The 22,721-nt window shown below is 43.6% G+C and overlaps 1 long non-coding RNA gene across 1 annotated transcript in view; it reads left to right on the forward strand.

Annotated features, from left to right (window-relative positions):
- LOC112205884 (uncharacterized) overlaps positions 1 to 22,721 on the forward strand; it is a 423,180-nt gene that overhangs the window by 347,867 nt on the left and 52,592 nt on the right. Inside the window, exon 3 of the long non-coding RNA XR_002940002.2 lies at positions 14,035 to 14,131. This is a non-coding gene — a long non-coding RNA (uncharacterized LOC112205884). The remainder of the gene's footprint in view (positions 1 to 14,034; positions 14,132 to 22,721) is intronic.

Here is a 22,721-nt window from a genome sequence, read left to right on the forward strand (position 1 = left end):
CATCCTTGCAGGAGGAAAGGGCAGCTCAGGCCCCTACACTGTCATGTAAATGATTTAATCACTCACAAACACAGGTTAGGTTCTTTTCTTTTTCTCTCTAGTAGATATAGAGCTTCGTTGTATAATTTTTTTTCTCCCAGTGTGTAATCTCTGTTTCTCAATGACTTCCTACTTGTTTAATAGCTCCAGTTTTCCCCAAATTTCATTTTTATCATCATCTGGTTTTATTATGTAGTCAACTTTTTCAGGATACTGGAAATGTGTCCCAGCCAGCCCTTCCTTGAGAAGGAACCTTGAAAAAGAGAGAATCGATATTACGTTGATGGATCAGGCTTTATAAAAGCCACGTTGTCTGAAGCCACTTAGCATAAGGCATGGAGTTGAACATGGGTAAGAGAATCTCAAAAGATCTTCTTTTTTTCTTCTGCCTTGTTTTTCTTTGGGTGTGTGGTATAGGACTTTTAACCACTGATTTCCCAACTCTTCCTGTGTGATGCTAGCTGTCCTTTTTTAGAACAAGGATACTACGGCAGATGAAAGCTTTACTCGTGGCACGTCTTTTTCTAACCCCCAGATATAAGTTATTGAAGAGAAATGTCATCTCTTAAAATCCAACCCCTCTATTGTTTTTAAATGTTGACATATTCTCTGCATAAGACTCAAGTTCCAGGTCCCTGGGAATGTAGCAGAACTGGCATACAAATGTGTTATTTTAGTATACTATATCAACAGCTCATGATCTTCTACAGAAAGTACCAAGATTTCTAGGCATTCTCACCACTGCGAATGAGTTACTCCTCTTAACTACATCTCATGAGTAAATCATGACACTTAGGAAAGCACAATTGTGGATGTACTCTCTGCACAGACCAGGTAGCATGGTTTTGTTCTGTGGCAACAGAAGAACAAAGGACTCTAGGCATAAGACCAGGGATGTCTCAACTCAAAGCATGGCTCTTGTCACACTGAGGAATAGTTAACACATTCTTGCCAATCATCTCTTTGGACATTTTCTACTCTCAGGATGCCCTTTCTACAAATGCTGCTGATATGGTTTGGCTGTGCCCCTACCCAAATCTCATCTTGAATTGTAGTTCCCATAATTCCCACATGTCATGGGAGGGACGTCATGGGAGGTGATTAGATTATGGGGGCGGTTCCTTCATGCTGTTCTCATGATAGTGAGTTCTCACGAGATCTGATGGTTTTATACGGGGCTTTCCCCGCTTCACTCTGCACTTGTCTCTCCTGCCACCATGTGAAGAAGGGTGTGTTTGCTTCCCCTTCCACCATGATTGTAAGTTTTCTGAGGCCTCCCTAGCCATGTGGAACTGTGAGTCAATTAAACCTCTTTCCTTTATAAATTACCCAGTCTTGGGTATTTTTTCATAGCAGTGTGAGAATGGACTAACACAGCTGCCCACAGATTTTCCCCTGAGGATCACTAAGCTAGTCCATGAGCAACAAGAACACTAGAAGCATAAGGATCATCAGAACAAGGCCATCATGGAGAGAAAGGAAGAAAGCCACCAATGAGTATAGGGTTGATGTTACTCTTCCTTTCAGAAAGGACAAAGCCAGACCACTGGGAAAATCATCATGTCTTAAGCCTATTATCTTAGTATCTGTCTTTTAATTACCTCCCTGCCTCCACCAAACCACAATCATAAATATTTGATAATGACCCATCCTCCCCTCAATCTCAGCATCAACATGCCCTTGCCTCCCCCTTGTTCAGTGATCACAGTAGCTGAACATATCCACATCCACCCATCAGCCTAGAAGCTTTTTCTTGCTCAAGCCCACTTCAAAGTTCAGCCAGGCCATCTGTGTCTTAAAGAAGGCCCTTAAATAAACAACCAATGCAGTTTCTGACTACAAAATCCTGACGTTTGCCCCTATTGCATTCCCCATGTGGCACTCAGTGCAAAAGACTGTCTTGCAGCACATGCATGAATTGTTGCCTTCACTTTGCGTGATCCTCTAACAAACACAATCTAAAACTACCCTAAACCACACGTGTAATCAATCCCCTTTTTAATATCCATATTAACCAGAACCTGACTGATACCATCCCAATAACTATATTCATTAACCTGCCCAGATTAATTATGAAATCCACTTTATTTGCCACTCCTACTTTCCTTTCTTCCTTTCCTTCCTGGTCATTAGCTACTACCTGGGCCACCTGGGCTATTTCCCTTGTCTAGCAGTAGGTGGCTCAAAACTCTCTCCTCTCTTCCCCCATCCTGCTCTAAGTATGAGGCTCCTTCTGCTGTTGGAGCGCCTGCTCAGACTGACTCTACTTGATCCCTGTCACATTCCTCTGGGCTTGTCAAAGGTCTGCATTGTGTCTCTGAGTAGCTGGGGCATGCCATGAAGAGTGAGCCCAGCCCAGCCCTAATCATGACAACCCAGCCCCTGTGAAAGATGAATAATAACAACTGCTCTAGCCAGTCCCAGAAGAGCCCACTGAGGACGTTTGTTTTGGAATAATGAATATGGAAATTTGGAATCTGTAATAAACTGCAAGCAGTCTTTCAACTCACTCGTGCCGAAAATTCACACTCGCCTTTCCCATAACTTGTCACTTGTGTTTTTTATTGTTCCATATGTAAACAAGGCCGGGAAGGCCTTTGTTCCTTGGTGCCTACTTAGATTTGCCCATTAATCCCAACTCCCCCCTTCTCCGCTTTCCCACCAATGCATGCAGGATTACACAAAGCAAAAGTCATTAATTTTTATCTCTGACTATCTGTAGGGTTTTTAATGTGGCCTGGCTTGCTTATGCACCACCAATTACATGTCATAAGTGCTTGTAGATGCTGGAGCAGTATCATGGGCTGATGAATCACTGCCTCCTCTCCTGATTAGTATGCAAGGGGCCGTGTTCCTCTTGGAGCAGCTGGCATGCCAATGAGGATCTGGCTGCGCCGGTCAAGGCATCTGGACATGAATTCAATATGGATTGCTTTAATTAAATGGCTAAGCGCACAAGACGCTAAGAAACAACTCCATCATTGAGTGAGACTCAAAAATATAGTCGACACAAGCAAGAGGGTGGAAAGGGTAGGAAGATATTTCATCAACACCGCCCACTACCTAAAATCCTTGAAATCCCTCCCCCCTGCTCCCCACCATGTGAAGCACAACCACTTGCTAAGAGCATGATGAATTGTGGAATCCACAGTGAAACACCAGAGGTGAATCTAGTTCACCACCCTTACATTTAGAAATCAAAACAGCAGAGCAAAACCTACTCTTCTGCCCTTTGGAAAGGTTTTGTTTTAACTAGACACTTGCTTGCAAACTACCAATGAGGCTGATTTTGAGAAGGAAGGCAGCAAGGAAAGGAGGGTAAAAAGTCTGAACTGAATGTACCTGTGACCAACAGTCCTAGAGGAAAAGAATGAGTTCATGTAGCTTTGCAAATATAAGGAGGACAGAGAGGTCCTTCGATGTGCTAATTTACTGAAGAGGAGAAAGGAAGAGCAGCATGGATTTGCACTGCCCACTTGGGATGGGTTTTGCATAGATCAGAAAGATGAAGTATCTGCTTACTTATATTTGCTTTCAACCTATCCCTTGTTAGTCTGTTTCAAAAGGAAGCAAATGGAATATTTTCATAAGGAATAGATATTGCAGCAATCACCCTGGTTTTATCCTTCTGAGCACTTATCTTTAATTCTGTTACAAGTCTCCTCTTATGTCCACCACACATTGTATTTGGTTTGCCTGTTTATTTCATCAGGAGACAGGATCATATAACAGCTGAGAGAGAACTCTGGATACAGGTGAGTCTGAGCTCTCCTTGCAGCTTCATTAACTTCTAGCTATGTGGTCTTAGGCAAGTTATGGGGCTTCTCTGAATCTCCTGTTCCCCATATTTAAAACAGGGATAAGAATTAAACCTGCCTCATTAAAATGTCATGAAGATTGAATTAATCCACACCAAACCTATAACTCCCGTCTTAGACTCTCAAAAATGATGGCTACTACTAGTGTCTTGTGGAATGCAATCTGGTCAAGCAGTGATGTTTAATTGACCAAATACAGGGAATACTATTTCCTGATATTGACCAGATTTACCTATCTACAGCAATAGGTATTTAAGGAAGACCTTTAAAATGGATGACTGTGCAACCACCACCTCCCCAGTTTCTACCACTTCTCTGTTCCCCATCGAAGATCTGGTATCATCAGTTGATTATAATACGCACTACAGATGGATCCAAGAATCCAAGACTATTTTCTTTTTAAAACAATTTAAGACCTCATTGTTTAAAAGACCCTGAGTCGCTCTGCCTTTAAAAAATAAAAATTAAATTTAAAAAGCACAGGAAAATGGTCAAATAGGTTCAGTATTCTGGCTGGTGTTCCCCCCGATCCTGAGCTGAAAAGGCTGATGACCAGTAAAGGAAATTAAATGCTTGTGTCTATGTTCACCCTGAGTCTGCACAGTACATTCTCTGGGATTTTATAAATCCATGGAGAATTGAGGCATTCCAGGCCAGCAAGACCATCAAGGTCCTCAGAATCCCCTGGGGGCAAATGACAGAAAGAAAACTGTCTACGGTGCACAAAATTCAGTTAAACCACACATGGGTGAATGTAAGATTGCAGTTGTGATCAATCACAAAGATTCTATTCCAGGGCAACTCAACATATGACACTCCAGCCTGCTGGGTCTAAGCTTCTTGACATAAAGTTGGTATTCTTGAATGATAAGGCAAGATACTTGCTGAATCTTGTCATTGTCTTTCAAATTTTCAGAAAGAAGTCCAATTTAGGTTATCCTTGGAGCATCATTCATTCATCTGCCAGGTGCCACCTTTGTAAGGAAGTATGTTATTAAAAGTGGGCATCATAGGAGAAGGGACCTGAAGACCATGCTTTCATCCAACCATTGGTCATCCATGTTTTCAATATGGCAGGCCCAGATCTGCTTCTAGGGAAGTTGGGGAGGGAATAGAAGAGGGTTGTTTGGTTAAGGACTGACTCTTTGAAGGGTAGGAGTGGGTTTAGGGAATGAGTCATCATACCTGGTCTCATGGAATACCTGGAATATTGGGCAGCAGTTACTGCAGTTGTGGTAGGTCATGGCAGTAGAAGCCAGCATACTTAAAATCAGCTCACATGCCATAGATTGCTTCTCCCTGTTGTACGTGCATAAGAGGAATGTAGAACATACACAGAACTCAAGAACAAGTAAGCCAAAAGGCTTCTCAGAATACTACTCTCCCAGTAAATAAAAACAAAAATAGTTTGATCCTTAAGACCCATGACCATTTGTCTGGGCTTCATTTCTGCCAAATGTTCTGTTTTGTGTTATTTAGACAAAGCCTTTCAAAGAGCCTTTTGAGATACGGTTGCCTCAGGACTGAGAGTTATCTTATCCCCAGGAATGTTTATGTCATATTCTTTAGAACCACAAATATGTGTGGAGAGCTATCTAAGATGTCAAAATATGGACTTTGATGCGTTTGGCAAAGGAATCGATGGCATCGCCTCCAAGGTATGTTGATGTTGGGAGTTTCAATATTTAAATAAATACACTGGAGACCCAAATAGGGGCTATAGCTTCAGGTTTTGTTAAGAACTTTTCTGAGATATTATTCACTTACCATAAAATTCATCCATTTGAAGTACAGGATTCAAGAGTGTTTAGTATATTCACAGGTTTGTGCAACCATCACCCTAATCTAATTTGAGAATATTTTCATCACCCCAAAATAAAAACCACATCCCCATTATCAGTTACACCCTATACTTCCCTCCCCTCAACCCTTGGCAACCACTAGACTACTTTCTGTCTCTATAGGTTTGCCTATTCTTGGCATTGCAAATAAATAGACTCATACAATATGTGGTCCTTTGTGTCTGGCTTCTTTCACTTAGCATCATGTTTTTAAGGTTTGTCCTCTTTGTGGTATGTGTCAGAACTACATTCCTTTACAACTTCAGTTTTAAAACTCATGAGCACACACTGCATTGCACTGAGAACTGGAAAGTCGGCTCAGAATGGATTTCTAAACTTACTACTGTTGAACATTAGCCCGTTATTGGACTTAAGGCTTTTCGTATGTGGTTCAGTGTCTTCTGGTCTGTCCTTTAGCTGCCTTCCAGATTTCCAAATTCTTAAATGGCCGTTGCATATGATATATTGTTCTTTATGATTTATCTGTGTTAGGAAATACCAAGTAGCATTGAATAAATGATAAAGTATTTTGTCAATACTGCAGACCTTGAGACCATGGGCATGCCGCTCAGCCTCTGAGCTTCTATCTCTCCATCTGTAAAAGGACCATCCCTTTCATGGGCTTCAAACCTCCATGATACTTCCATGACTTGGCAATCAAATGCCACCTTCTTAGTGTAATCACATGAGGCTCTCACGATATAGACTCAGCTGACCTCCTCAGTACACTCTCCCCTGTGTGTGTGTGTGTGTGTGTCTGTGTGTGTGTGTGTGTTTGTGTGTATTATTAGACCAAACTCCATAATTCTGGGACACATGCATTTCTGTATATGCTGCTCCTTCTAATTGGCATGCCCTTCTGCCTTTCCCTTCTAGGAAAATCACTTCTCATTTGATATTGCTTTGATATTGCTGGATATTTTTTTTCCTAACGGTATCATTCTTGGAGGTGAAAAGGCTTAGCCCATGTTTTAATTGTCATGGATAAATTAGCAGTGGTATGTTTTCTGTTGTAGGCTTGTTGGATTGATCTTTGAATGTTGTAGACATGACTATCATTCACCAATACCCATTCTCCTCTACTTCTGGACACTTTGAAGAGCTACTTCCCACCTACCTTGAAGCAAGGCATGGCCATATGATATGAAATAAGAATGGATGTGATCCATGTCATTGGACTGGCCACCTCCCCTGTGGAAAGCTTCTCTAAATTCCCCAGGCAGAGTCACCAGACTCACCCCAGATCCTAGGGCACTTAGATTCATTAGAGCCATTCTCTTATTGTGCCATAGCTATTTACCCACACATCTGTCTTAGCACTGCCCACACCATTTTTAGGCAATCTTAATACAGAGCACCTCTAAGCACCTAGAACCTAACCACATGCCTGGGCCATAGTAGAGCCCCATAAATATTTGTTAAACTTATAAATTAATTATTTTGAGGGAACTGACCTCACATTAACCATCCACCTCTCCCCATCCTCATGGCACCATCCTGGACTGAGCTACCATATTGCCTCTTGCCTGGACTACTCCAGGGCCCCCTGTGTTCTTTCTTCTGTCCTATCATCCATTCTCTACTTCACAGCCAGAGAGGTTGTGAAAGAGTCAGATGAGCTCTAACATACACAAAAGAGATTTGTAAATTCCAAAAGCGCTATACAAAAATATAAGGTTTTTTGTTATTTAATTTTATGCCTGTCCAATCTTGATTTTTAGAATAAAAGTGATCAAGAAAAGAGCAAATGTTGATCCCCTTGAGATCATTGGAAGCACTCTGGGCTGTCACAAAACCGAGGCTGAGAACTTCAGGAGGCACGATTATTCTCTCAGGTCTGTGCTCCACACCCAGGGCCTAGAAATTCTAACTTGACCCTTCCAGTCCTAATGGATATCTTCCCCAGAAGTTCTATAACTCCTGCCAGAGGACCTGAAATCACAGAGTTCAGGTGAAGCCTCACTAATTTGTACAGTTTCTGAAGCCTAATACTCCCTTGACCAAAGGCCTCTCCTTCTGTGTGTCATGTTGCAAGTAGTGGCTGATGCCACACCCATTCTCAAATCACCAGGACAGCTTTCTTAACCCACTTTCATCATTGCATTCTCTTCTTGTTCTCCATCATGTAATGAGAAAGCTCATAGGGCCACTTTACTTATTTAGTTTGCTTTGTGAAAGCTACCATATCACTTCCTCTCTTGATGATCTTCCCACAAAAATGAATACCTTACTTCAAGGGAGCTGGGCAGTACAGCCCTTCATGTGTCTAGAAGTAGAGGAGAATGGGTATTGGTTAACTGTAGTCAAGTCTACCACACTCAAAGATCAATCCAATGAGCCTACAACAGAAAATATACCACTGCTAATTTACTCAGGATGATTGAAACATGGGCCAAGCCTCTTCACCTCCAAGAATGACACTGTTAGGAAAAAAAACAATCCAGAAATATCACAGACAAATCCCAGGTGAATTTCAGCAAGCCTCCTATCTGACTCAGTTGCAACTGTGAATATGAGTCCATTCCTCTCCATGTGGTCCACTAGGTCCAGTCTGGCTACACTTGGCTACATGCCCAGCTCAAAGGCTCTTGTCAGCTACTCTAGTTCCTTTTCACTCATGTGATAGATAATCCCATGGCCTCTACCATACACTCGGGCCCAAGGCAAAGACCTCTGCCAGGAGATGTTACCACAGTAAGCAGTCATGGCTCCCATGGAAGGTTTCTTTGATGCTTGAAGAGCCCTTCTGGCTCCTAAACAGATATTTTATTCACTTGCCAATCCTCTTAAGCCCAGATGGGTTGATCACTTTTGTTTTTCATCCTTTATGAGATGAAGGAGACCATCTGGGAACATTGCCTAGCTACCCACTGCTCTACCCAGAATGTCTGTTTGCTCTCTCAGAGTCTTCACTGGTCTTAGAGGCTGGAAGTGATCCTCCTCCTCCTCCTCCATTCCCCTGACTTTCTAGCTTCCTAGATCATCAGCCCCTTCCTATCTGCCCTCTTTTACCCAAAGACATGTACAGTCTCTTTTAACCCGGCAAATTCTGCAGTCGACTTTGCCATTTACTCAAATTATTAACCTGCATCTCTTCTTTCATATCTTGGTCCAACTTCTCTAGCAAGTGGTCCATACTTATTACTTCCATTTCTTTATTTTCCTTCGATTCCTTTATCTTCCACACTCTTGTTCTTCTGAATGATAGCACCAGACACTGCTTACCTCCCTTGTTCCCTCACTTCTTGAAAATCCACTTTTCCTTTGGCTTCAGGAATCCCATACTTTTTTGGTTTTCCTCCCACTTATCAGACCATCCTTCCTGCCAGCTGCTTTGGAATGTAACAGGCTGTCCTAGCTGGATGGTTATTCTTGCCATCCCTCAAACAGTCATGCTGCCTCTTTCCTTTGCACCTTTTCCTGTACTGTTTCCCCTACCAAGGATGCCTTCTTAACTCTGCTGGGTCTGTCCAGGTCCCACCAGGCCCTCCTGAAAGGCCATCCTTTCCATTATCCCTTCATGATTCCACACCCCCAGCCACGATGATCGCTCTCCTTCCCAACCTAGAGCAACTCTTGTTCTTGGCAAACTCTTTTGGTAAAAGGCCAGAGAGTAAATATTTTAAACAGGCCACAGGGTCTCCGCTGCAGCTCTTCATCCGCAACGTTGTAAGGAAAAAGCATCCATAGACAATATGTAAACAATGTGTCTTTGAACACATTGAAACTGTATTCCAATAGGACTTAATTACACAAAACAAGTGGCAGACTAGTTTGGGCCCATCCAGGCTGCAGTTTGCTGACCGTCAGCTAGACCATTTTATTTTCCAACTAAATTATAAACTCCTTGAAAGTAGAAACTCTTTTTTATACTTCTTAGCACTTTGAAATGCACTTGAAGAGATTTTATACACATTAGTGGGCGTTCAGTAAATAGGGAATGGTCAAATGTGGAGACAGACCTTATAATGGTCTATGTCTTTGGATGTTTCCTAGTTAGGTCACCCAGCATAGCTCTCACCACACATTTGGAGTTCAGTGTTTTCTGTTTGCTGTTCTCCCTACAAAAACACTTCCCAAGCCAAGGGCTATTGGGGAAGATTGGAAACCGAGAGCAATTCTGCCTACAAGATAAGGGCTATTCCTATGTTTGCTATTCCTGCATTTGTACTGCAACACCCGAAGCTAAACATTCTTCTCTAGGTGTCCTATTCAGATTCAATATCACAGCGTATTTCCATCACCATTCTACCTGATGGGACCATACATCAAGACATCCTGCATAACCTTATTATTCTGTTATGGCACATTTAAATGGGAAAGTTTCTTTAAACCTAGCTGCCTCGCCATTAAACGTGTGAAAAGTATATCATAAGCTGCAAAAAAAAAAAAGTCATGAAGATTCAAATGCGTTCTCTCTTTTCAGTTGCTTTCTGGCTGATTTCATCTGCCTCTGGGCTCCCCCACGGCCCCCATGCCTTCATTATGCAGACCAGACTGGTGGACCAGGCAGGTCAGGGGCCCAGCCTTCCTCCCTCTGCTCTCCAAGCTGTGTGTAGGGCTAATGTTGCCAGCTTACTGAGCAAAGTCAGATCGACGGAGGGAAGCAAATGAACTGTGAGGGCTGGGCTTTGATGCCTTTTGGTTGGGAAATCACGAGTTTTATTCTCAGCGTCTACCTCCGGGATTTTTATGTGCTTAACGATTTCATACACTTTGTAGTTATTTTGGTCCTCAGGAGGGAACATGAGTGCAGCTGTCATGGAAAGTTGATAGGCACCAGAAGGTTTCCCTCTTTCTCTCTCAATCTCTCTCTCTCTCTCTGTCTTTTTCTCTACATACAGTTTACCATGCTTAGGAAGAGACACCCGCCTACCCTTTGGGGGAGAGGGACAAAGCTGGTGTTTTGTCAGTAGTCAAAATATAAAACAAAAGGAAAGACATCTAGCAGAAGAAGGCAAGTTGAGCTGCAGGCCAGACCTGCCTCTCTCTGGTGGCCTGTAGCATGTAGAGAAGAAGGTTCTGGAATAAATATGTCCAAGCTGCATCCTATTCTGGACCCTTCCAAAATAGGCGAATATCCGTTGACCTGTTGTTCGGGAGCTTATCATCTGAAAGTCACGTTTTTGTCTGTTGCTAAAATTGCAATGGAAACAATGCTGTATGCTGCAACTGGCTGGGTCCAAAGGGAATAACAATAATTCATAAAATGTACATGCCCTGGACTGAGTTATGTCCCTTTATAACTGTTACCTCATTTAAATCTCCCAACAACCTGAGGAGGTCAGGTACTGCTGTGACCCCATTTTTCAGGTCAGAAAACGGGCTCAGAGAGGTCACCAGGCTAGCTAGTGACAGCAGGTCTCTACTGCAAAGTTTAGGATCTCGCCTCCTGAGCTATCCTGCTTCCCTGTACTGCTTACATGGACTCCTAAGGAAGCCAGAGCGTGTTATAGAACCCTAGAAAATTTTAGAGAGCAATGTTCTATCACGTAAGACTCAGGAGAAATGTGGGGATGAGAGTGGAGGAGGCAATTTATGAGTGGAGTTGGCTTTGCTCTCTGTCCTAGTATTCAGCTCCTTCTGCAGGTCTTAGAGCACTGTGCCTTCCCCCTTTTCTGCCACGACAGGATCTCCTGGGGGTCAGATCCCTCTGTTGGCACCAGGCATCTACAGCATTGGCACAAAGAAGGAACTGAGTCAGTGGCTCATGGTTAGAACTGAGCCCTGTGCTGGTAGGATCTCTGTCGTCAGAAACTATCACAGTCCCAAGCTCATCTTCTGCCATGTCTCCAATTCAAGAGACATTTGCCGGTGTGAAGGCTTCACTTCACTTTATGGTAAAGAGATTTTCAAATAAAGCACAGTCAGCCATAGAGAGGTGGGAAGGGGGCCAAACGAGTGAGGGGTGTGGGGATTTCGGGGCCTCAGACATCCCACAGATGGTTTATAGTACCACTGGGAGCCTTCAGTGGGATGACAGAGCCCGGAGACTTCTGGCTGTCTCATGTGTGCCACAGCAGTGCTTGCTAAATAGCAGAAAGAAACCAAGCACAGGTAGATAGGTAGGGCTGTTGGGATAATACCCACTGAAATATCACCACCCTTTCGACATCAGTAGGAGGAAAAATTGTCACTATGTTAAAGGAAACAGGAAACCCGATTTCCAAAGGAAATCTTCCCCACTAGCTCTAATGTGAGATGATGTGGATCTGTAGCTGTCAATGGACTTGTATGTTCAATAAATAAATGCCGTGTAATTTGCCACCCTCGCGGTTATTAGAGTATTTTATTTAAGTGGCATTCGTGCTTGGCTATTGGTTATAGCCACAGCTCATGGGTTGAGTTTTGTTCACTGTTGTGTTTTCTACAGCCAAGGTACAGCAGGTTCATCTGGAATATGTTTTTTTTTTTTTTTAAATAAGGGGTCATTAGTCTGATGGGCTGATTTGAACGATGAATTCCATGTCAAACAAAACTCATTGTCTACCTTCTGAATCCCAGGCCCTCGACTGAGACACAGAACTGAGGGTCTTTCTTTTCATAGTGATTGCATCCCTGCGGTTCTTCCCTCTTCCAGACCTCCAACCTTTACCTCCTCCTCCTTTTCTCCCTCATTTGTACTGGATGCCAGTCTCTGTCCAGCTCTCTCTGGAGATAAAGACTCGCTTTAGCATACAGCACACTCTCCTTAATGCAACCGAGTTCACTCTCATCATTTTAATAGTGGACCTAAGGTATGTTGCCATGTGAACAAACCATCACGTCGCCATAGCAACCAGCCAGATTGCAGCACACCAGTCTGAGGACTGGACCTTTCTCTCTGTCTCTCTCCTCTCTCTTCTTCTTCGCCTGGGCTCTTTCTTTTGTTAAATTTGCTGAAGTGCTCACAATAGGAAGATTCAGTCTGCTTTTTCAAGCGGGGTTTCGTTTAAACCTATAAATTGTTGTATAAACAGAAAGGCCAGTGTGGCACTAGACTTACTTTCAAAGCCAACTTGATGAGGACTTTGAATGTGGACCCCACCCCCACTCTCTGCCATGCCTTACAGTCTGATCAAAAAGAGATGATCACACGTATTGGTGGCATTTGGACTTAACCAACCCCCCGCCCCTGAGTTTCTTCTTAGCTTCCCCCAGCGGGACTCCATGACTCTCCCGTCTGGGCCTGGTGACCACAGCTAGCCCTCAACAACGCTCGGAAGCCCTTTACAGTTTCTGAGCTCTGTGGGACCCGAATTAGACCCAATTAAAGATGTGGATTCTCCTTCCCTATCCCCTATTGCCAAGTAACCTGTGCTGGTTCCAATTCCAACCACGTGGGGAGAGTGGGGATGTTGAAAGGATAAAATGATAAAGGGACATGTATCTCGTCGTCTGCCTGCCCATATTCATCAACGTTGCTTGGCCTTTGATGCTCCTAACCTTCTCATCTTTGTTCAGGGAAGCATAAAGAATCATTCTTCCAAGCCCTCACATCTTTTCCTATTTGATTCCCTGCTTTCTTGCACATGGCGCATCTATTACCTGCTCCGGTCCTCGTGCGTCCTCTGCCCCCCATCCCACACCTCCCCTCCCCTCCCCTCAGCACCTCACCCCCTCCATGGTATTTACTGCTGAGCTGGTCCTGAGAAATGCACCAGTGGGCCAGGCTGCGTGTGGGCCGACCGCAGGCTCAGCTGCAGACAAGTGTGGGGTGGGGTGAATAGCCCTCCACAAGCAAGAAGGGCCAGTTGGGCTTTGTGCATAAAATTACAGCAAACAAGCTTCAAATAACGTAGGACACTTTCATAATTGATTTATGCAGGGGCGCTGAAAGTTCTATTAACTTTTGTTTAGCTCAGGGGGCCTGACTCTATGCAATCCATTGCTGAAACTAATTACAAGATATAATTAAACTGTGACACAAAGATATTATACCGTTAGTTTACTAATGACACCGCGAAGCTGTACCACCAGCACAGGACAGTGATTACGCTTCATTTATTATTGATCCTTTTGCTAAATGAGACGCTGACATTTTCAAAAATTACTTTGAGGTTTCTTAATTGTCGGCAGCAGGATGGACTAGAAGGAGATCTCCTTCCTCTTAGTTACTTATCCAAACCTCAGAAGCATTATTAGGCAGAAGAAAAAGGAATAAAGAAAAAAAAAAAAGCAAAAACAGTCACCCAATAGTAATAAGTAAAGCCTAATTGCATCTTTGGACATTTTTGAATTTTTACAAACAGTGCTCTACACTGTATGGGGTTGCTGACCTGGGGTTTAGGTCCAGGGGAGAGAAGCTGTGTCGTGAGATTAAAGGTGACTCTAATTCTGTACCTGGACACGTGCAGGTGGCCCTGGATGTGTGTGGGAAGAGGTCGGGCCGAGAATGACTGGAAGAAAATTGACCCCATGGTTCCAGCTTTTTCCAGGAGCCCATTTCAGCAGGTAGGGCTCTGATATTATATTATGGTTGGGTTTGGGGTTTTATTCTGTTTTGTTTTGTTTTTGCAACTTTTCACCTTCTCCATTTCCCTGAGCAAAACAACTCACTGGCATTACTGACATGGAAACTTTTGCATGTGAGACACTCAAGTCTACCTGGCAAGGACCAGGACTAATGTGCACTTCTGGTTTGGCATTTGCATTCTTATCCTCTGTAGCTGGGAGGATTCCCTGTAAGGACTCATAACCCAAATGGATGCTTTTGCTTCATTGTAAAGGTTGTTACCCTCCTTTGCCTTAATTGTCGGTATCACTCTGGCTATTGGCAAGAAATGCTCTGGGAAAGATTGGGAATGGGAATTCCCTCTATCCACTTTTAGGACTGGAATTCTCTGGGCCCATTTATTTGCCATCCCTTCATCTCCATGCGTGAACCTGGCTTTATTATCCCTCTCATTTATCACATTCTCCAAACAATGAAAGATTAATTTACTGGCCGCCGTTTGATGAGTATTTGATGCCGCGCATGTGTATGTGCATGAGTGGGTCTCCTTAGGGCTCATCTGGGTCAGGCAACCTTACGAGGTACTGCTGGCCCACAATGGCCACTAACCTCTCCATAACCCCAGCAGTGATGCAATCACAGCAACCGCTGGTCGGCTTGAGACAGGGTTTAATTTCTTCTGAGTGTAATGGCATCCGGCATCTATAATTATGCTATTTTCTCTCCTGTGCTGATTAAATACGATTTACCCAGAGAGCTACATGATGAATATTTGAGTGTAGTGTGTTGAGCCAATAGCTGGTAAAATAGCCACAATAAATAGACTTAGAGTGGGGGAAGGGCCCAGCGATGGCTGTGACTCTGCCAGGTAACATTAGCAGGTGCAAGTGGGAAGAAAGCAAGATTAATACTGAAGCCAGAACAATACCATAACCACCACCACCGCCACCCCCACCCCACCCCCCGGCTTCTGTTTAAAGGGAAAGCGGCCCTGGAACATGGAAGTCTCATCTTGGGAGCTTCCTGAACCTCAGCAGTAGTTATACAACCAGACCTGCCCATCAATATCATGGTGGGTATTGTTTTCACCACCACCCACCCCCCTCTTAAGAATAATCTTATTCCCTTGTATATAGCTAAGAAATGAAATTCAGTATCACCTCTTCCCATCACCCTAGACCTGCCCATCTCACGTCTCCTGTGTTTATTAAAAAGAGGCCTGGCTAGTCTCCAAGTTCCTCTGTCTGTATCAAAGTTTCTCACAGATTGAGTAAAATGTCTTTACACATCTCACAAAAGGGCCAACAGCATGATACCAAAATCAGCCAGGAAACACTGGCAAGCATTTCCCTCCCCTTAGCTCAAGAAACAAATCAAGAATCTTGAGAAATGACAATTTCTTTCTCCACCATTTCCGGATTTTTCTGCAAAATGATGCCTTGTGTGTTTGCATTCACTGGTCAGGAGTGCAGCGTGAATGTGAAGGCCTAAGTATAGCAACCGTTTGGAAGTATAGGTAGGGAGGTGATAAAAATCAAGCATTTTATCGCAAGAATTTGCTGAGGTCACCAAAGTACTAGATCTAGTGGAGTGGGGGATCCCCAACAAGTATAAGACGAGATCCTTTCTTTCAAGGCACATGGAATATTATTTGGTAGAAAAGACCTGTGTACATGAAACCGTTGGAAAAGAATATCAAAGAGTATCTACTAGGTATTAGGTTGAATGGTAGAGATGACTTAAATCATCCGAGGTCAGAGAAGGAAGAGTCCATTGTGAGTTGAGAGCAACGGGGAAGGCCCAGCATAGGTGATGACCTGTGGACAGTCAAGAGTGTTGGGGGTGAGGGTGGGGTGGACATAAAGGGGCAGGTCTGGAGGGGCTGCCACCGCAAGAAAGGGAGGCAGCCTGTGCCTGGAAACAAAGCCTCGTGTCCTGTCACCTTTAAATTGTATTGCCAGAGACCCTGCTTTTTCTCTACATTCAGGTTGGTTTTCCTCAATGACATTCACTGACCTCAGGGTTATACTGCAAGATAGAGATATGCAATGGGGATTTTTCTCCTGCTGTCTTTGCTAGAACACCTGAGGTTTGGGTTAGACTAGAAGCTTCCGGATTTATTTTTCCTGTGGTATCAGCTTCTTTGTGATAAAACATCCAACAAAGGAGACACTGTCCTCTGAGAGCCTCTCCCCATGGTCTGGCCAGTGCGGGCCAGCAGTTTCCAACCCCCACTAAGAGGTCAGGGAGGGCTGGTCCAGGCAGGACGAGGAGGCTGATGGGTATGCGTCTTGGGTATCCTTGACTTTCAGGCTGAGCATTGCCTACTTTAGTAGCAACACCTTCTTCCTTGCAACTCCCAGGGGGGCTGAAAATAGAGTTAAAAGCTTCTCTTACACATAACTGAAAACAGGAAGTGAGTGGGCAATGACACCCTTATAGGGAAATATTCTTTGAGTGTATGTTGATGCATACAAAGAAAACACCATCTCCTTAGGCACTTTGCGTTTGTTAGTCATTTTGCTTTCCTTTCCTCTTTTGCTAACCTTGCTTTTTCCTTTCTTCTTTACTGCTGAAGGCTCATATAATAAAACCATTGTATTTCTATTTGGGTCTGTTTCAATGTCTTTTTTTTTCAATACCTGGTCCCATGGCATGTTTTTGTGCAGCTTTTGTCTGTGTTGTCTTTTTGTTTGGAAATTATGTGAAAGATAAGCCTCCAGAGGAGGATGGCTTTGGATGGTCCAAAGAGATACCGGTATTAATGGAAATCTGGCAAAAGTGAAATTAAACTGAGAATATCAAGAGTGATTTTCCTATCAGTGAGAGGTATAGTAAACTAAAAGGTAGAAACTTTACTATAGAAATTGCTGATATCAGGGCAAGGCTTCAAAACTTTGAAAAGGCAACAACGTGAGTACTTGTGCATTTCCACCACGTAGGGGAAGCTGAGGAGACATTGTATCATTATATGTCACTTGAACTATATTAAATGTTCTTTTTTCTTTTTTTTTTCTTTTTTTTTTTTCTTTTTGAGATGGAGTTTTCACTCTTGTCACCGAGGCTGGAGTGCAGTGGTGCTCACTGCAGCTCCCAGGTTCAAGCGCTTCTCCTGCCTCAGCCCCCTGACTAGCTGGGATTGTAGGTGCACCCCACCACATCCAACTAATTTTTGTATTTTTAGTAGAGACAGGGTTTCACTACGTTGGCCAGTCTGGTATCAAACTCCTGACCTTAGGTGATCCGCCTGCCTCAGCCTCCCAAAGTGCTGGAATTACAGGCGTGAGCCATCATGCCCAGCCTGAATTATTTTACATATTCTGTATTCAAATCACAAATTATCTAATGAGAATCAAGAGTCAGGAGACAAGACAGTTGCCTCTAACTTATGGGAAAGTGGAAGGTGCTCAGTAAATTCTTTCTCTGTTGAATTGAACAATACCAGGAGGAAGAAAAGTTGTTGGGTCTTTTACCCTTCAATCTGTCAAATATTAAGAAATGTCCTAATGTGGCAAGGGCTATCTGGAAGACTGAGTAAGTGGCCATTTGGTAGGAGGAGCAGCTCAGGGATGTCATTCTTTCTCTGTGAACAGCAACTTCCCTGCCTTGAGAGTTTACCTTTTTCATCCCCTCATTTCATGTCACCTAGATCATAACACACACAGCAGTTGAGAGGAAGGAGCTCCAGAGAATGCCATGTAGGAGCACGGACTACAGAGCCCAGTGGTTGGAGTTTCCATCCCGGCTCTGCCATTTATTAGTCATGTGACTTTGACCCAGTTCTTGAATGTCTCTGGGTCTCTCATTAAAATGAGGATGATAGTTGTACCTACCTATTTTAGGGTTCTGCAGAAAAACAGAACCAATAGGAAATGTACAGGCAGAAAAGGAGAATTATTGTAAGGAACTGGTTCACAAGGGGTGAGTATAGAGGCTGGGAAGTCCAAAATTTGCAGGGTTGGCCAGCAGGCTCAAGACTCAGGAGTGTTGATAGTACAGATGAAGTCCAAAGACAACCTGCTAAAAAATTTCCTCTTGCTCAGGGAGGCCTATCTTTCTATTCTATTCAGGCCTTCAACTGATTGGATGAGACCCACCTCTTAAAGAGGACAACTGCTTACTCAAAGCTCACCAGATTTTTTTTCTTTTGAGACAGGGTCTCTCTCTGTTGCCCAGGCTGGAGTGCAGTGGTATAATCTTGGCTCACTGCAACCTCCACCTCCTGGGCTCAAGCCATCCTCCCACCTCAGCCTCTCAAGGAGCTGGGACTACAGGTGTGTGCCACCGTGACCAGCTAATTTTTGTAGAAATGGGGTTTCCCCACGTTACCCAAGCTGGTCTCGAACTCCTGAGTTCAAGAGATCCACCGGCCACAGCCTCCCAAAGTGTTGGGATTACAGGTGTGAGCTACCATGCCTGACTGAAGTTTACCGATTTACATGTTAATCTCATCCAAACCTACTCTCCAAGCTGACACATAAAATTAAGCATCATACTACCTCCTAGGTCTGCTGTGTTTGCCTGACACATAGTGTGGGCTGTGTACGTGTTTGTGCCATTTTTATGACTGGGAAAATGACAGTGATGATGAGGATTCCTAGTTCTATTGTTACTAATACTGCTATGGAGTCTGAAGTGCCAGGTTTTAAAACCCAGGTGTATTGCTCATTAGCTGTGTGACCTTGAGCAAGATCTTCAACCTCCTCGAGTCTACATTTTCTCATCTATGAAATAGGGACAATAAGAGAGACATCTCCTAGGGTGTTATGGTAAATAAGTTGTATAGGTGCAGCATTCCAAATTGTGTTTTTTGACACGTAGTACATACTATACGAGCGTTTGTAGCTGTGGTTGTGATGATGATGACTATTACTCTTTTAGCATTACTACAGAATCTGGCTGTATTCGTCTGTTCTCACACTGCTATAAAGAACTACCCAAGACTAAGTAATTTATAAGGAAAAAAAGGTTTAATTGACTCATAGTTCCACAGGCTACACAGGAAGCATGGTTAGGAGGCCTCAGGAAACTTACAGTCATGGTGGAAGGTGAAGGGAAAGCAAGCATGTCTTAGTATGGCGGAGCAGGAGAGAGAGCGAGAAAAGGGGGAGGTGCCACACACTTTTAAACCATCAGATCTCGGGACAACTCGCTATCATGAGAACAGCAAGGGGGAAATCTGCCCCCATGATCCAGTCACCTCCCACCAGGCCCGTCCCCTGACACATGGGGATGACAATTCAACATGAGGTTTGGGATTGGACACAGAGCCAAACCATATCACTGACCCATTTTTGGCCTTGGACAAGATTCTTGACCTACCCAAAACTTATCTGTAAAATGAGGATAGAGGCATAGCATTTTGAACTCTGATGCATAGTACGCATTATACAAATATTTGCAACTACAGTTATGATGATTACTATTACTATTATTGGCATTGCTATAGAATCTGATACATTAACTAGCTGTTGACCTTGAGCATGCCCCTAAACTTCCCTGACCCTGTATTTCCTCATCTGGAAAAGGAGGCAAATGTAGAGTTGTGCCTTTCTTGCAAGGTGGCTATAAGGAACAAGTTGGACAGAGCGTGTAAAGCATTTGGCACCATTCCTGGTCCATGGCCCACTGAAAGCCCTCAATGAATGTTGACCCCTCTGCATTTGCTCATGCATTGAGCAATAGGCACCAGGAATGTATGAGTAGCATCGCTGCTCTCTCATTTTCCCAGCCCACCGTCCTCTCGGCAACAACCTTGACACACTATCATTAAGTCAGTGATCGGGACCGGATGACTTCCCAAGTTAGCCACTCTATTTTTGGACAACTCTAAGATTTAGAAGAGTTTTTTTTTTTTTCTTTGTGTTTGGAAGTTATGTGAAAGAAGATAAGTGATCAGTTCTCATCAGTGATTAGTGCCAGCTCTGTGGTCTGGGCCCATGCACAGCACATATGTCCCTCTCCTTATGACAGCCCTCCAAATATTTAAAGATAGCTCTCACACCTCTCCTAAGTGTTCTTGTCGTCAGACTAAACATCCCAACCTCCTTCATCCTTTTGTCACGTGACACAATTTCAAGCTCCTTACTACTTCCTTCATCCTTTTGTCACGTGTCACAATTTCAAGCTCCTTATTTTGGTTGCTGCCATCTGGACCTACTCCAGGTTTTCAACAGCCCCCTTAAAATACGTCACACACCACTGCATTCAGCAGTCCAGATGAGTGCCCCACAGAGGACTGCTGCATGCGTCATCCTGGTGCAAAATTTCGTTAAGGTGTCCTAAGTTTAGATCACTCTTTCAGCAACCTCATCGGTCTCTTCTGTTTGATTTTGAGCTTCCATTGACTCACACCCTTTTTACATAAATGGGTCATAAGCAAAAGCATCTTACTCCTGCCTTTGACAATTGATGCTTTGAACCTATATGTAAATGTTGCACAGTCCAATTATATTTCATCTTGTTAAGTTTGGCCTATGTTTCAAATCACTGAGGTGTTTTGAGAAAAAATTATATTTTATCAGAAAATTAATTCATGCTTATCGTATTTCAGAAATATAGAAAAGTTCAAAGAAGAGAACAAACATTTTTATCTACGAATCCAGAGATAACCATTGTTGGCCTTTTGGTGACTTCTTTTTTTTTTTTTTTTTGAGATGGAGTATGTCTCTGTCGCCCAGGCTGGAGTGCTGTGGCATAATCTCAGCTCACTGCAACCTCTGTCTCACAGGTTTAAATGATTCTCGTGCCTCAGCTTCCCCAGCAGCTGGGATTACAAGCGTCTGCCACCACACCTGGCTAATTTTTGTATTTTTAGTAGAGACAGGGTTTCACCATGTTGGCCAGGCTGGTCTCGAACTTCTGACCTCAGGTGATCTGCCTGCCTCGGCCTCCCAAGGTGCTGGGATTACAGGTGTGAGCCACTGCATCCATCCATTTTGGTTACTTATTAACAGTCCTCTGTCTTGGGGTGTTTGTTTGTGTATTTTTATTTATTTATTTTTTATTTTTTTTTTTTTTGTGGAGGGAGACGAAGTCTCTCTCTTGTCCCCCAGTCTGGATTGCAGTGGTGCGATCTTGGCTCTCTGCAACCTCTGCCTCCCAGGTTCAAACAATTCTCTTGCCTCAGCCTCCCGAGTAGCTGGGATTACAGGCACCTGCCACCATGCCCAGCTAATTTTCGTATTTTTAGTAAAGACAGGGTCTCACCATGTTGGCCTGGCTGGTCTCAAACTCCAGACCTCAGGTGATCCACCTGCCTCGGCCTCCCAAGGTGCTGGGATTACAGGCGTGAGCCACTGCACCTGGCTGGGGTGTTTGTGTTTATGACGTGTGTGTGATGCATTTGTTGTTACAAAATTGGGATTACATGTATACACAGCTTTGATTCTTTTTTTTTCATTTAATATTACAGGGTGAGCCTATATCAAGTTATAATTGAAAACATGACTGCAAAGTACATCCTGTGGACATATGATAATCAATAATTTTTAACGATTCTTTTATTGTTAGAAATGAGGATTATTTCCAGAATTTTGCTGTTATAAATAATGCTTCATTGAGCACCTTGGTATGTATCAGTTTCTGAGCCTCAGTACTATTGACATTTTGGACTGGATAATTCGTTGTTGTGAGGATGGTCCTATGTACTATAGCATATTTTGCCTCTACCTATTAGATGTCAGCAGCACTGCTGCCACCCCAGTTGTGACAACAAAAAAATGTCTCTGGACATTACTAAATTTCCCTGGGGATAAATTGCCCCCATGGAGAGCTACTGGTCTTTGTCTCTTCAGTTGCATATGCAGGAAAGGAGAGAGCAAGAGCAGTGACCCCGAGTGCAGACAGCAAAGGAATGCATTGTCAGTGGAGAGTTTTACAACAATCATAAAGCAGCTAAAAAATTGGTCACTTTTTATTATCATCCTGTGCTAATAATGTCAATAATAAAACTAGCTTTCCTGCCAGGGTGGAATGCTCCCATTTCACCACCACCACCACCACCACCTCAGATGGTTTTGCCATTGTCTCTGTTAGAAAGAGTCCCAAAGCAGGCCAGGTGCAGTGGCTCACACCTGTAATCCCAGCACTTTGGGAGTCCAAGGCGGGCAGATCACAAGGTCAGGTGTTCGAGACCAGTGTGGCCAATATGGTGAAACCCTGTCTCTACTAAAAATACAAAAATGAGCCAGGCGTGGTGGTGGGCACCTGTAATCCCAGCTACTCAGGAGGCTGAGGCAGGAGAATCGCTTGAACCTGGGAGGTGGAGGTTGCAGTGAGCGGAGATTGCTCCATTGCACTCCATCCTGGGTTACAGAGTGAGACTCCATCTCAAAAAAAAAAAAAAAGGCAAGAAAAAACAGAGTCCCAAAGCATGTTTATGCCTCCTAAAGTTTTACAGAATTTTAACTAAACTGCTATTTTTGTCCTCATAGGTCTCAGACCACTTGAGGATACTGAGGCTATACTCAGAATTATCTTGTTCCTCTGTTAAGCATTATCGTCCTGCTGGATCAAATTCAAAGGGCTTAACTCTCTCTTCTCTAGGTTCCTGAGAGTACATGCTTGAGACTCTGAGACCCTGCCCCA

The sequence above is a fragment of the Pan troglodytes genome, chromosome 18 (genome assembly GCF_028858775.2).
Source record: "Pan troglodytes isolate AG18354 chromosome 18, NHGRI_mPanTro3-v2.0_pri, whole genome shotgun sequence".
Classification (NCBI taxonomy): Eukaryota; Metazoa; Chordata; class Mammalia; order Primates; family Hominidae; genus Pan; species Pan troglodytes.